Source organism: Rissa tridactyla, chromosome 1, assembly GCF_028500815.1.
Source record: "Rissa tridactyla isolate bRisTri1 chromosome 1, bRisTri1.patW.cur.20221130, whole genome shotgun sequence".
NCBI lineage: Eukaryota > Metazoa > Chordata > Aves > Charadriiformes > Laridae > Rissa > Rissa tridactyla.
This window is the reverse complement of record NC_071466.1, coordinates 132,354,180-132,369,139: the sequence shown is the minus strand read 5'-3', so window position 1 is coordinate 132,369,139 and position 14,960 is coordinate 132,354,180.

The window sequence follows — 14,960 nt, the reverse complement described above, 5'->3', positions numbered from 1 at the left end:
ATTCCCCGCAGTTTGAGCTCTTAGGGATGAGCGAGAGGTTAAACTCCACATTCATGTGAAAATACCCCAGAGACAACGTGCGTGGGGGAGGCAGCAGCGGCGGACTGCAGCGCTCTTGCTTTTCAAGCACCTCAGCGGGGAAAATCGCAGCAAACTTCCCTGCATCGACAACCAATTTAGGGGAGAAAAGAAAATAGAAAACAATTAGAGAGTTGATACGTTTCGAGAAATTAAGCCTTGAGCGCCCGGCACCGTCCCGTGCAGGGTACAGCGTTAGTTGCGTTAGCTAAATCCCTCTGATCACTTTTATCCTTCTCTCAGCAAAGCCTGGCGAGTCCCGCCGATCCCCCCGCGCTTCCAGCGGGGGCTCCGAGTGCTGCAGCCCGCGGCGCTGCCGTGCCGAGGGCGGGTAGCTCATCACTTCGGCGGCTCGGAGCAGCCGGTCCCCCTCCCTTGCCCCCCCCGGTGCTCACCCCGGGCGGGAGGTCTTCGCTCCCGGCTTCTCCCGAAGTCCCAGGGATCAGCCCCACCGAGTATCTTTTCTGCCTCTTTTATTTCAGGAGGCTGAGGCGCCTTCATCAGCGATTCGCGTTGTGCCTCGCAAGCTTTCTCCAAGCGTTTTTGTGGCCGAAATAAATTTTCTAAACAAGCGTTTGCCTCCCAAATACGGATGTAATCTTTCTGGGCTTTCTTTTTAATGACTTCCATTGAATCGATCCTGCAAAGCTCTTTATCTTATAGTGCAATACGGAATGTGGCGTTGTACACATATGGTTTAGTTTTTTCCCCCTAATTCTTGCGAGCTGGGCAGCTTTGAGCCGGGAAAGGCATATTTATACGTATTTGACTCCTTCCACATTCTAAGACGCTACAGTGGTAAAGGATGGTTTGGGAGATCTGTTGGGGCAGAGAGATTAGAGTAAGTCTCCGGCAAATGCACTTTAAAGCGGATTCCGAGGAAGCAAGTCTATCCTTAAGACAGAGCTAAAAATTCCCTGGGAAAAAATCGTTATTGCTGTTGCGGAAAATAGGCTAAGCACGGAGAGATCGATTGTAATGGCAAACACATCAAGAATAAGAGTTAAGATCCCGTGTGAAAAAAAAAAATATAGAAAGAAAAAAAAAAAGACAAGGAAGGTACGTGTCAAGCCGCCGATAAAAAGAGGATGCGTGCAAAGCCGGGAGAGCTGTGGGGCGCGGGTGCAGGCAGGGGCCGCTAACGCGAGGTCTGGCGTGCGGTGCGGGCAAGGGTGCGGTGCGGGCCGGGGTGAAGGCAGAGGGCAAGCGGGGCGGGGAGGGAGGGGGGGAAGGTGTCAGGCAGCCTGCCCGCAGCCGCGCTCAGGTACGGCCGCCCCGCAGCCGGCAGGCCGCCCCCCCGCTGCCTTTCCCCGCCGCCCTGATGGAGCCGGGGGCTCCCCGCCTGGGGAGACGTTTTGGGAACCCGCAGCCGGCACAAAATCACGCCGCCGGGTCCCCGCAAATCTAACCCCCCCCACACCCCCTCTCCTCCCGGCCCCGGGCGAGCAGGGGGGCTGCGAGGGCACCCCGCGCCGCTCCCGAAACTCATCCCAGCTCGGAGCCTGCACCCAGGGGCTCGCCTGCCTCTCACGCCGCCTGTGTCGCTGTGTGAGTGTATGTGTGTGCCTGCGTGTGGGAGCGTCCTCTGTGTGTGTGGATGCGTTGGGCTGCCGTGTCCGTGCCTGGTTTCTGTTTGAAGGCATCTAGAAGTGTTGTCTCTGGTCTCCACGCGACCCGCTGGCAAGGCAGAGGGGGTGAGTATGAGTGATGTAGCCCCTGGTTGTGACCCCTCTTTGTGCTGTGTCTGAGCTGCCAGGCCATCTTGTCTGGAGGGTGATTTTTATCTTCGGCTGCTCAGAAAGAGTTTACTCCGCGTTCTCCTTCTTCCTCTGAACTTGACAGGGAAGTGTCGGTGCGGTTTATATTTCGTGCAAGGCAGTGCCTGCAAAAGCGATATATGCTTCCATCCAAATAAATAAATCCGAGTGAACTCCACTCTGAACTGTGCCACTCCTTTCCAAGCTGAACTCAAACTCCTTTTCTAATGTGCAAAATCTGTCTGTGTCCCTGCCCGCCGGCTCTGTCTACCTGTCTATCCGTCTGTCCACCTTTCGGGTTGGGCTTTCTGGGAGAGGCAACCTAGGTCAAACCAATGAGTAGTCAAGTATACGTCCAGTCCTTTACCAGCTTATTTCGCGTGGATTTCCCCCCAGACCCCCCCGAATTCGTTCTTATTTGAGTAATAAGACAAAGAAAGACCCGTCTCCTTCCTGAATATCTAAGGCCCCCAAACCAAAACCCAATCACAAAAGTCAAAATTCAGAGGGCTTCTTTGAAGAAAATGTATTTGTATTTATATTTATATACACGAACATAGACCCCTAAAAGACTCCCGAGACGCTCCAGCGTGTAAACGAGGTGTCAAACCCTGTGTTGTGTTAAAAGAGATAACATTCATCTTCTAAGTGCATTTGAAATAGGTTACCAGTTTGTTGTTGGTTTTTTTCTTTTCTCCAGAAATAAACATGAGCTGGTCTCTGAAATCGTTTCCCTCCCTGGTATTTCCCCCTTTTCTGTCATGTATCTGCCGTTGCAAATGGGAGATGAGCAATTTCGAAATCTTGCATCCCGGTTAGAGGACGAGAAGAGTTAACGCCGTCAACCCAGCTCTGTTTCTAGACAGACATGTTTTGGAAAAGGGCAATTCGCTGAAGAAACAGTGCTCTCCGAAAGGACGAGCCGCTCGGCGTTTAGCCGTGAAACTGTGGAGGAGGGAAGCTCTGCAGCTGCGGAGATCCCGACCCCGAAACGTTTGTAGCTATTTACGATGATTATTTGTACCGAGTGCGGGAAGGCGGGAGGGTCGAGCTCTTATTGCAACTCTGCTCAGGTTTACGGCCGCGAACCGTAAGGGACTCTGCTGTAAAGCCGAGGTCTTCAGAGCCTCCGCTTTGGCAGGGAAACACCCCGAGAGCTGGTGGGACACCAGGTCTCCACGATTCATATGGTGCCGCCGAGGTGTCTTCTCTCCTGCGAGGCTCTGGGGCTTGTGCGCCGTGTCGGTCTCGGTCTCTCGGGGCGGGGGAAGTGTTTGATAGATTGTTTTCCAATGCCGAGGTTGAAACGAAAAGGCGGCCTTTGAAGCGTCGCTTATGAGACGCGCCGCGCAAACCTGGAAACCAAGTCGCCGGGGATCGGTCGTGAAACCTAAAGAGGGGATGGGGAGCCTGGAAATCTTTGCAGCAGCAAAGAGGATTTATCGCATAGCACCGGCTAGACGGCGTCCGCCTGAGACGTGCGTTTAAAAATCAGAACGGGGGGAAAAAAAAAACACCCAATGCAAAAACCAGAGAAGATGCAGCTACAATACAAGCGGGTCACGCGAGACCTGCACGGCCCAGGCCGGCCCGCATGCCCGGTGTCAGGGCGGAGGGAAGAAGGTGTGACCCAGACGTGTCGCATCTGCCGGCGAGGCCTTGGCCGGCCTCCCCCGGGCCGGGTAGGGAGGCGGCGGGCGAGGCCGCGGCCGCGAAGCGGAGCTGAGGATCGCGCAGCTCCACCACCGGTGGGAAGCGTTGGGAGGGGAAGGATCGCCTCGGGGGCAGGCCTGCAACTAAAGGCCCGGAGCCCCCGCCCCGGCTGTGAACTGCTTTGGTGACCCAGCTCGGCCTTTTTCGGTGCTGGAGGAAACACTCGGAGCTGCTCTTGTTTTCCCGAGCAGAGAGCAAAGCGCTGAGATTTCTCCTCCGCGGCTCTCTGGTTGATTCATTCACCCTCTCTGCTTTTATACACTTGTCCATTGACTTTTAAAACTTCGCGAAGGTTTCTGTGCCCGGGGCTCCAGATACGGCTCCTGACACTTAAGAGTCTTGATCGGCTTTTTCCCTTTCGCAGGAAACCGCACGGCCCATGGGGGTTTCTTCTCCTCTGCTCCAAGTTCAAAGGCACGGTCCTGAAGTCGTTAAGGGGGCAAAAGGGACAAGTGCGGGGGAGGCAGAGGGTCAGGAGTGCAGGGTCGAAGCCATTAGAGCCGCCGCCTCTACGGGCTCGCCCTTCTCGGCCTCAGCCTTTCCCTGCGGGCATCGCCCCGTTCCTTAGGACCCGGGACCTTAAGGGACACGGGGGGAAGGGAAATGTCACGGTATTTCTCTTTGGAAACAATAAAGAGATAGCACTGAGGGCCACCGAGCTCACGAAGAAGTGACCCCGTCGGGGAACGGGACTTGAGGAGAGCACAGTTTCCCCACACGCTCTCTTCTCCCTTCTTGGGATCCATGATCCCGAAGGTCCCGGGGCAGGCATATCCCTCCTAACAAATGGGAAAAAAAAAGTATTTCTCTGCCGCTCCCGGGACCTGTCTCTCTCCATCCCCTGCATCCCCTGTCAGCCCGAGGGCGTCTGCTGGTGAAATCTTCCCCTCGCCGCCGCCCTCCGCTCCTTCCCTACAAGTTATTGGGTTACACTCGGCTGCTGCGTTATACGGGGCATGTGCTGGGTTGTTAGAAGCCTCTATAAAAGAATAAAGCCTTAGTGGCAGCCCGAGCCTGAAACTTGTTTCCCTACACGTTATAACACAGTCCGCAGACGCCGTTTAGTAGCGACGGGATTGGGGCTAGTAGAAAGACGAGTCTCGTATTATTTCTATTTGATCGAAAGAAGAAAGCCGTGTAAGGTGTTTCCTGTCTACTTGAGATTTTGTACGGCCTTTTAGGCAGGTTATTTCTTTGGAAAACAGCCACGGAGCCCATTGTCTTTATCTGATGCTTGAAAGATTGGGGAGGAGAGGAAGGAGAAAAATCATTGTTAAAAAACACTTTGAAGTTGTGCAACTGTTGCTGCTCCAATTTTTTTCTCCAGTTTCCAGATGCACCAGAAATCGTTACTTTGATCTCACAAAGCAGCAATTTATATTTTTTAATTTTTTGGGGAAAAAAAAAAAAAAAGATTGGGTAACTCAGAGCGTAATGGCAAACATGCCGGGAATGAGGTCATCGGGCAGCGCGGGGAGGGCCTGGGGAGGCGGGAGCGAACGCCGAGAGCTCAGGAATGAGGCGGCGGGGAAGGAAGGGGATTTCTCTCCAAACGAACCCGCTTGCCGGAACATCTGCTCAGGGCTAGTTTTACATCCCGACTCGTCCACCAGGGAAAAGTCCCTGCCAGTGCACATGGGGCTGGCTGGAGCGTGCGAGGGGACCTTCCCTTCCCTGCTTCTGGCTTTCTGCGGCTGGCGGGGGAGGCGCGATGCCACGGAGAGAGGCGCGCACACGTCGGGTTTTGCGGGGAGCCCGGGAGCTGCTAAAAGCGCGGCTGGACACATGGCGAGGGCCAGGACGCGGAGGGGTCCCGACCCCTCTTCGTCAGAGCAGGCGGGAGATGTGGGGGAACCCTCTGCTTTCGCTGGTGCACGGCCAGCCCCCTTTGAGCGCTCCCCAAAAATGGATCGCCCTAGACGAAACCACAAGCCTCGCGCCTCTTGCAACGCTCCCAGCTCAGGGAGGCGTGGGGTGGCGTTACCAAAGCCAACTCGGTTTCGGCGTTACCGAAGCCAACGATTCCTGTGCCCGCCGGGGTGGGGGCAGCTCTCCCTCGTCTGCTCTCTCTTGCCAAAAGGCGCCTGGACCGGCATCCCTGTCCCTACGGTCACGGCCGCCGCCGGCCCCGCGGTGATGGCAGGGGCAGTGCTAAGAGCGCCCGGACGGGAGCAGCAGGCTGCCAGCTGCCTCCCCGGGAGAGCGGGGGGGGGAACCCTCGGGCCGCCCCCCTCCCTAACCGAGCCCCAGCCACCTGCCTGAGGGCTTCGCTCCCGGGAGAGACCCACCCGTGCCGAGGTCGGGAGTTTATTTTGCTAAGGAAAATCAAATGCGAGAGTGCCGGGGGGACGGGACGGGACGGGGGGGACGGGACACACGACACGGACCCGAGACACACCGATCCCACCGCTCTCCCACCGAAAAACAAACAGCGCCGTGTCCCTGGCGTGGGCTGTGTTAAACGCGGCGTTGAACGAGGGTGATTTTCTTGCTGGGCAACCGCTGCCGCTGCCTGGCATCCCGAAGGTGCCGACTCGGGTCAGTTCGCTGTCCCTAAAGCCCACACAGAGAGTAAAGTGGCTCTGTCGGGAGCACGTCCTGCCCCCGTGGGCGTGGGGCTGTTTCCAGAGCCTACTCTACCTGGCGCCCGCGCTGGAGGGAGCCCGGCCCCGGCTCTGCTTCTGCCGTGCCTGGGGGCGCCCCGCTAGGGATGCATGGAGGATGATGCGCCCTTCTCCCTTGGCGCGGGTGGAGACATACCCACAGCAGCAGCCTGCGAGCCGGATTTCGGTGTAAGGCCGCCTGGACCCACGCGAGCCACCGGCACCACGAAGACCTGTCTGCGATCCCGCTGCTGCCAAGGGGCGAGACGGCTCCAGCCGCCGATGGCTGGCGAAAGCGCCCAGGCAACGCAGGGCAGACACCTCCCCGCAGGCTGGGTCCCCGTGTGGGCTGGCGTGTCACCGCCTGGGCGGCCCCGGGAGCAAAGGGCCCGGCGTTGCCGCAGCCCCCCGCTCCCCTGCGCTGTGCGGGCCGCTCTCCGCCTCCCCAGCGGCGAGTCCCGCAACCCGGGCACGGCGGGGCAGAGGTGCGGGGAGAGGAGCACACGCCAGCGGGAAGGCGAGGTGACCGCAGGGGGCAGAAGGAGACCTGCCGGCTGACAGCCAGGCACGCGGTCGCCTCCCGCCGCAGCCTCGGGGCGGGAGCTGCGGGCGGGGAAATCTGTGATCTCCAGGGGAGTGGGCAGCCCGGTGCCGCTGGAGGTGGGTCTCCCCTGGGAAATGGGACCGCGGTGACCCACGGGTGAGGTGGCGGGATGTGTCGCGGCCGTCTAAAAAACGTATTTTTAAAAGAGGAGAAATGGAGGGAGGACAAAAGCGACAGAAACGAGATGCTGACACTGAGGAGTCGCAGGGAGACATCAACATTGGTGCCTATAGACCACATCAAAGGACTGCACAGCAACAATAACATGCCTTGAAATACTTCTTAATGCAATGTTTGCATTGGGCAAGTCCACAAATGACGCCGAATTTGCCATCACAGGGGAAAGAAAGCAGCAGATGAGGAGGTTTAGCCAACATTCCTCTGAAACCCGGCTTTAGAGGGAAAAGAGAGGAAGGGAGAGGGAGAGATTTTTATAATCCTGAAAGGCAAGAGGAAAAAACCACATCAACGCAGAGCAAGCAAATGCGGCAGGGCAGGATTATCAGGGCACAGGGGGATCTTAACAAATGGACCGATCTGCAACAAGATATTTGTTAAGAAGAAAACTTCGAATCAGGATCGCTGCGGGGGCATTTTTGACTCTGAGGCTATTGCTCGGCCCTCTTATTTTAAGAGAGGCCACACTTGTCCCCCTTGTGCATCCCCAGCCCATTCCCCAGGAGGGATTTGGGAGCATCCACAGACTGAGCCTCGTCCCGGTCCCTGGAGAGCCTTCCCGCGGCGGGACGTCCCGATGCGGGACGTCTCTCGCACAGATGGGGAAGGAGGGAAACGGGGGAAAATGCGTGTGCAGGCGAGGAGAAAGCCTCCAGGTTCCGGTCAGCCTCTGCCAAACAAGCAGTCACATTCAGATGAGCGCTTAATTGCTATTGTGTTTTTGTTTTCCAAAAGCAGAGCCCCTATTCCCCGAGCGCGGCTGAAGTGTGGCACAGGCTGGCTTTGTCTGGTTGCTGTGCGGCCGCCCGCGTCATGCTGCTCCCGCCTGACTGAAGCCCAAAGTCAGGAGTACCTATTTAGCCGCCCGCCGCCCACGCACGAAAAAAAAGCCGCTAGATGCAGGCGGCTGAACACCCCCTGCAGGGACAGCGGGACCGAGCCCTGCAGCCGGGTCTCCCTCCCTCGCTGGCTGCTCATCCCCCGGGGGTATGTGTGTGTGTGAAACCTCTTTGCGCTCCGTGAGGGGCAGATTCCGATCTAAATTTGCTTTGCTGCCCCTTCTCCCGTGGGCGAGCTGCTCTCCCCACCGCAGCCGGGTCTCCCACCCCACCCGCCCGAGCTCCACCGCTGGCCAGCAGTGCCTTTCCCAGAGCTGCAACGGGCTCCGACTTCCGCAAAGGCTCTGCAGGGAACCTCGCGGTTGCTGCGCCCACCTCGGGCAGCCTCGGGAAGCGCTGCCGGGCTGCCCGCCCTCGCCCCAGGCCGGCCGGGGGGTTCCGCACTCTCCTGCTGCGGGGATGTCCCTGCCATTCGGCCACTGCGGACAGGAGCCGGCTGCAGCAGCCCCGCACATTGTTCTGCGAGAGCCTGGAAGGCGGCGTTACGGGAGAGGGCGAAGCGGGGGGACTCCCGCGGCGGGCTGGGCAGGCCGACCGGCGCCCCACAGTTCTGGCGTCCCGCTCCCGCCGGCCCCGCGCCGGACGCCGACCCCCCGCTGGTCCCGCTCTGGCTTCGCTGCGGCCGCTGAGCCCGGTGCCCGGCCTCACGGCCCCAATCCCGAAAGAGCTCGGGAGCGGGCTCGCTGCTCCCCGGGGGCGGGCTGTAAGCCCTCGGGCTCCTCCTCCAGGGATGCCACACGCCGCTCGCTTGACCCTGGGCGACTCCGTGCCCCCTCCGACAGGGACGCGCCGGGGGGAGCCACGGGGGCAGGGAGAGGCCGTGCGGCGGGGCGGGAGTGGGGGGCATCGCACACGCTGCCGGGGTCGCAGGATCGCGGCTTCGGGGCGAGGTCTCCTCCGGATCATGGAAAGAGAAGATAAATTCACTCGTAGTATCAATATCACGATAGAAAGTGACCCCGACAGGAAAGCAGCCTGCGCCGAGGCGGGAGCGGGGGAGATCTTTGTAGGTTTCCGCGCCTTTGCTGGGAATTACCGGGATGGGATTTGGGGCAACGAGAAGGCTGCGCCGAAGGAGGACTAAAGGTACAGCTGGGTCAGGGGGTGCCCCACGGCGGCATCGCCCGTCGCCCTCCTCCGTTCCCTTCCAAGGTTTCTATCTTCCATCCGGGAAAAAGCCCTGCGAGGCGGGCAGGGCAGGCGGCAAACGAGGGACCGTAGGCGCTAGGAGCAAATCCTCCCGGGGGCAGCCCAAAATTTAGCTCTGGGATAGCCCAGTCCCCTGTAGCGTTTAGGTTACTAGAAACTAATAAAAACAGTATTAGAAACTACTAAAAACTCGCTTAATAATACATCTGGCTAAATTCCGGGCGCAGAGCAAGAGCGGGCGAGGTTTGCGATGCAGAAAGGGAGCCCGGGCCGGGGCCCGGCGGATCATGGCCGTTCGGTGGGGACCGGAGCCGGGTTTCCGGCGTGCCTGCTTTACTTTACACTGCAGTCGCATTTCTCGTGGGGCGAAATAAACCGTGTTTGAAGTTCCCGGGGTTGTGCCGCGTACACTGCTGCCCGTCGTAGAGGCCGGGCACCGCTCTCCCGGTTTTGTGGTCGTGCCCAGCGCCGATAGCACGGCGGGATAAACGCCTGTTTTCGATAGCAGACTGATCACATCCCGCAGCCACCGCTCTTTTGAATGGTGCCATTAAAGTCTGCTGCGTTTTAGGATCGGCCCTAAACGGGATTGTTTACAGTATAACACATCGTGTATGAGGTAGGGGAGCGCACAGACGTCTCTTGGTTCAAAGAGCTGTGCCTTGAAGAGAGAAAAAAAAATCACCTTATATTTATTTTTTTGACTGAACACACATTGAAATGCTGTGCGCAGCTCGGCTTTCTTCCTTGGAAAAGCGGGCTTTGGAACCCGTCTCGGTAACAAGGAGGCGGTTGTCCGTCTGCAGCGCCCCATACGAGAACCATTGTGTGCGAGGCACGCAGCTTTTTCTAGGGAACGCCGCTTTTTCGGCGGGTGCGAGGTGTAGGGACAAGGGGAGACAAGGGGGGATCGTGGCTGCCAGGTGGGGTCCGGCTTGGACCGGGGGGCGGTGAAAGCAGGCTTGGCTTTTCCAGTTCCTTCTCACAGACCGTCAGCCTCAGCTGGGGCGGCTGCAAGGTAGGGTGAACCCCGTGTGGGGGTGAGGACCCATTACACTCAGTCCTGCGGGTTCGGGGGCTGAGGGTTGCATTGGGGCTGTAAAAATTAAAAAAAAAAAAAAAAAAAGAAAAAAAAAAGAAAAAAATCACGACAAAACCCCACGAAAATTTTCAAAACCCACAATCGACCCAAAATTATAATAGCGGCAATAATCTGCGAAGAAGTAGCTCTTCAACGCGCCGCCGTGTAAATGCTGTTTGCTACCGGAGTGAAACTGATTTTTTCTTTCTCGGCGGAAAAGTAGAGCCGCCGCCCGGCTGGGACCAGTCATCTAGGAAACTAAAATCTCCCCGACAGAACTCATGCGTGGGCTGCCCCACGCCTGGCCCCGGACCGGCTTTCCCGGTGCTCCTCGCATCCCTCCGGCCACATCGCGGCGAGGCGTGGGGCGAGAAGGGAGGCATCCGCGGCCCGCTCCGGGCTCGGAGCAGTAGGGGTGCTGAGCTCAAGCACGGCAGGGCTGAGTCCCTCGGCCTCCGGGAGATGCTTGTCGCCTGGCCGGCAGCCTCCCCAGGACTGGTTCGTGTGCCCTGACAGTGAGTCTGGTTAAAGCTCTTGTCCTAGAGCTTATTTAGATACAGTCCCGCTGCCGGATTTCCCCCCGCTCTTTCCGAGCTCCCTTAACTCTCTAGATCTTCTTCTCCGAAACCCTGCAAGGGCGGATTATTTATTGGAAAAATAATAAACCAACCAAAATAATTCAGACCCAAGAACTGCTTTGAGATCTCTCTCAGTCCCCTCCCGCCGGCCAACGCCGCCCCCGAGTCCACCTGCAAACGGGGACAGGGGCAGGAAAGAGGAGGCCCCGAGGAAACCTCAGCGACCCACTGCAGATGGGGCCGGGGGAGCCGGCAGGGGGGCGGCGGAGCCCAGCCCCCCCGTCCCCTCGGCACCAGCCTTCCCGTGTGAGCCACCTCGTCTCGCTTTGCCACCTCTTCTAGGGGGAGCGGGGGCAGGTGTGGCTGTCAGGATGGTAAGGTGGCGAGTGGAGAGCTGTGGACAGGCTGGTATGGCCGATTAGACACCTATTTTCCTTCGCGTCCCTCTCCTGCTCGGAGGTGCCGAGCGTAGCGCAGCCTTTTTGGGGACATCTCTGCTCTCCAGCGGGCTTGTCGGCCTCTGCCCTCCGTGGAGCTGCCGCCTGCCTCTCGCCACCCGAGAGCAGCAGCCACGCAGATTCACCTGTCAGCAGAGACCTCAGCACAAGGCAGGGAGAAAATCTGCAGAGGAGAGTTTCTCCCCGAGGAGGAGAAGGGGGGGAAATAAATATATTATAAAAATAAGGAGGCAGGAGCAGCCGGGAGTGGGTCCCGGGGCGCCCGTGGGTGTGAAGTGGGGTGTCCCGGGCCGACGCGCCCCCAGGCTGTGCCCGGGGACTGCAGCGCACAGGGAGCGAGGAGCAGACCCAGCGCGCCTGTGTCTGTCTGCGGGTTATAATGCGTGCAGGGAAAGCTGAAAGCTGCAGAAACTCGTCCACCCTGCTTTCAGCCAGGAGAACTGGGTTTGTAGGCGGCAAATGAAGAGAGAGATCATCTAGACCCTCGCTTATCTCCCCGGGTTGTTCTGAAGTTTGGCGTGGTAAATACAAAATGCATGGCTTTTAACCCTGCCTGTGTTGTTCCAAGTTAGTAGCTGAGAAGGCAGAAGGGTCTCTAGACGGGACTTTCGTCTTTGTTTGCGAGGGGAACCTGCTTTGTTTGAATTATTCATCATAATTGCCTATTTCCAAACAGCTCCACGGGGAGGCTCCGAAATGCAGTCAGGTCTGATTAGTGCCTGCGAAGAATCGACGCCCGGAGCTGGAGGAAGTTCAGGGACAATTTAAGTTCCCGATTCGCCTTCCCTCCGGGAACACTGGGGCCGGGATGGGGCTGGAGAGGGGGGGAGGGGGGACAGGCCCGGGGACACGGGACATTTTGTTGCCTTAAGCTCAGGAAACCTGCTGATGCTTTTTTGCTTTTCCTGGTCTCCTTCTGCCGCCCCGAAAATAGGAGAGCCAGAAATAATGTACGCGCGTTGGTCTGCGGTGCCGAAACAAGTGGGGGAGAAATCCTGGTAAAATGGAGGGAAAGTAGTGGCTGTTTTTTATAGTCCAAGTGTATAATCGGATTTTTTTTTCTCTCCTGATAGAAAGCAGATAAATTTATGAAGGGAGAGCTAAGAGAATAATTACAGGGTGAAGGTAGTTAAATTTTATTTCGAGTCCCAAAGGCAAAACCTGACATTTTATTGCAAACATCTGGAAGGCTTAAGAGACTGGCATGGTGTTTGTTTAAACACTAATAGAGATTTTTATTCTGTAAAACACAAACAAAGCCCATTTAAAAACACTTGAGACTGTAAATATTTTGCGGTGGTTCAATTCTCAAAGCCTGAGAAAACCGGGGGAAGGGGAGGGGGGGGAGAATCGACGGCATAATAGGGGTATAATTATGAATTAGTTAATAATGCGCAACAATACCGTTTGTGCAGACCATAAAAATAAATTGCAGGCGTATTTTTTTCCGCAGTCACAATAACTGACCCCGCGCAGCCCGGGAACATCACCTCGCTCGAGTTTCCAAGCGGCGACTTGTGTTCGCTTTAAACTCGCCTCTTACGAGAGCGCCAGCCTCGAAATCCTCCGGTCCGTTTTAAAAAGACAATCGACGTTGCATTAAAATCCAGTAAATCACTTGCTCACGTTATCAGACAGCCTTCAGCCCGCACCCGCTGACTAGTTTTAACATTGTTTTCAATTACTAACTTAAAAAAAAAAATAAATAAAAATCCCCGGGCTAGGTCTGGCTAAAGGACCGTTGGTGAGGTTTTCCTTGCTGGTGAAGCAGGGTTTGAAAGTGGCTGGGCTCAGCCCTTGCGAGCAGCACATCTGGACAGCACTCCCGCCCCGCAGCCGGCTCCCCTTATTTCTCTTTTTTTTTCCCCCCAAATATTTCCATATATAAACAAATATTTTCAGGCTCGCTCCGCGACAACTGGAAAGCAGGAGTGAATGATTTCTTTATAAACCCCGGGGCCTGGCCCTGCGACCCTTGCTCCTGCCACTTTATTCCAGGGAGCAGTTTCCTGGATTTAATGGGAGCTACCCCTGCGAGTAAGGGTCTGGAATAAAGACCAGGCAACGGGACGCATTCATCTCCGGCGGCCGGGGTTCAGAGTCGGATCCGAATCCAGATTAAGCCCAGGCCGACTCCAGATTTACGCCGTTTGCCGCGGGGAGAGGGGACCCGGTCCCTTAACACCGCTCCGGCTGGGAAGAGCGCCGGGGACCGGCGGCGCAGCGCGGATGCGTTTTGCTCAGCGGGATTTTGGCGCAAAGGCTGAATCGAAATCCCATCCCCCGGTTTGAGGAGCGTGGGTTTCTCTGAGCGAACCGTCTCAGCTCGGGGAGCAGAGGTCCCTGCGAGGGGGCAGCGTTTGCTCTCCCCCCTTTCACCCTCCCCATCCCCATCCCTCCCCTTTCCCCCCGGCACATCCTCGTGTGCGTGGGGCCGCGAGGTCTCTGCAGGGGCTGCCCTTTCCCTCCGCTCGCACCGAGAAGCAGCAATGCCTTTGTGTTTTATCGCTGTTGCACCGCCCGGCGCAGACGGGCAGTGGGAGGGAGAGCTGTGCTAAACCTCACGGGCACCGGCGCAGCGGCAGGGAGGCGGGAGAGGAGCGGCCCCGACGGCGGGTCTGTGTCCCCGCGCCCCCGGACACCCCTCCCGGGACCGCGGGGAGCTGCTCTCCCGTCCCTGGCAAAAAGGTCCGCTCCCTGGGGTCTGTCAATTAGGGGCCGTATTGGCATGGTAACTCCGCTGTGTGTCTGCTTGCTGCTCTGGAGGCTGCGTCCCGCTGCCGGGGCCGGGCGCGGGGTGGTCTGACACGGCTAACAGACCCCGAGCAGCAGCGCGGGGAGGCCCTAGGTAAAAGACCCAAAAGGGGTCGGGGCTGATTTAACCTGTCAACCCATAAAGCCACACTTGGCGCTGTGGAAAACGTATTTCGGAGTTCCTAAATCGGCCCCCAAATTTCGTTTGAATCGCCCTGCCTTTCCAACACGATTTCCTCTCGCTAAAACGCCATAAATAATCCTCTGTTTTCTTGGGCTCTCTTTCTAAAATCTCACTCCAGCTTCTTTAAAAGCCTTCCTCGGTGTCTGTCTCCCAGACGAGTGTTTCCGAGGCTTTCGGAAATAGGGAAAAGGAATTATTTATTTATTTATTTCAGTCTGGGAGACATTCCTGCGCCGAGGGAAGGACACACAGCCGGGGCACCCGCTGGAAAGGCATGTGCCCCCTCTGGGTCCCCGCTCCTCGGTCAGTCCTGCTGCTGGCTCTCTCCAAGCCGCTGCCTGTCTCCCCTTCCCGCTGCTCCCCGCAGAGCCGGGGAGTGGGGCAGTGCCGGGGGCTGGGTGGGGGGCACACGACACCCCGTGTGGCAGCGCCTCTGTGCCCGGCGCTGAGCCCTCGGCGAGTGACCTGTCAAAGGCGATGTACAAGAGGGGAGGGGAAAGGAGCGGCGGGGGGGGGGGCTGGGTGGGGTGGTATGAGGGGGTGTAGGGCGGGTGATGGGGACGCACAAAACCTGCTCCTCGGCCTAGATAACAGGGCTTAGTTTTCCGGGAGTTCCCGAAGAAACGGCTTCTTTCTCGCTCTTTCTCCGAGAGCCCCTTCCGTGCGTGTGAACCCAGGCGGACTTTAGGTCGGGGAAAGGGGGCCGAAAGTCTGCGCCGTACCACGTAGGCATGGGCACCGTGGGGTCACTCTGGTAGCTAAAGGAGCTGCCCTCCCACGCCTGTCTTCTTCACTTGTGTCTGGCCTCATCGAAAAAAATCGCCTAAGAAAAATTCGCTCTCCCCCGGCGCTGCTCGAAGCGGCTCTGCGCCTACGGGGAGCATCGGAGAAACATCGGCAAAAAATAATCCCTTCCTGAAATTTG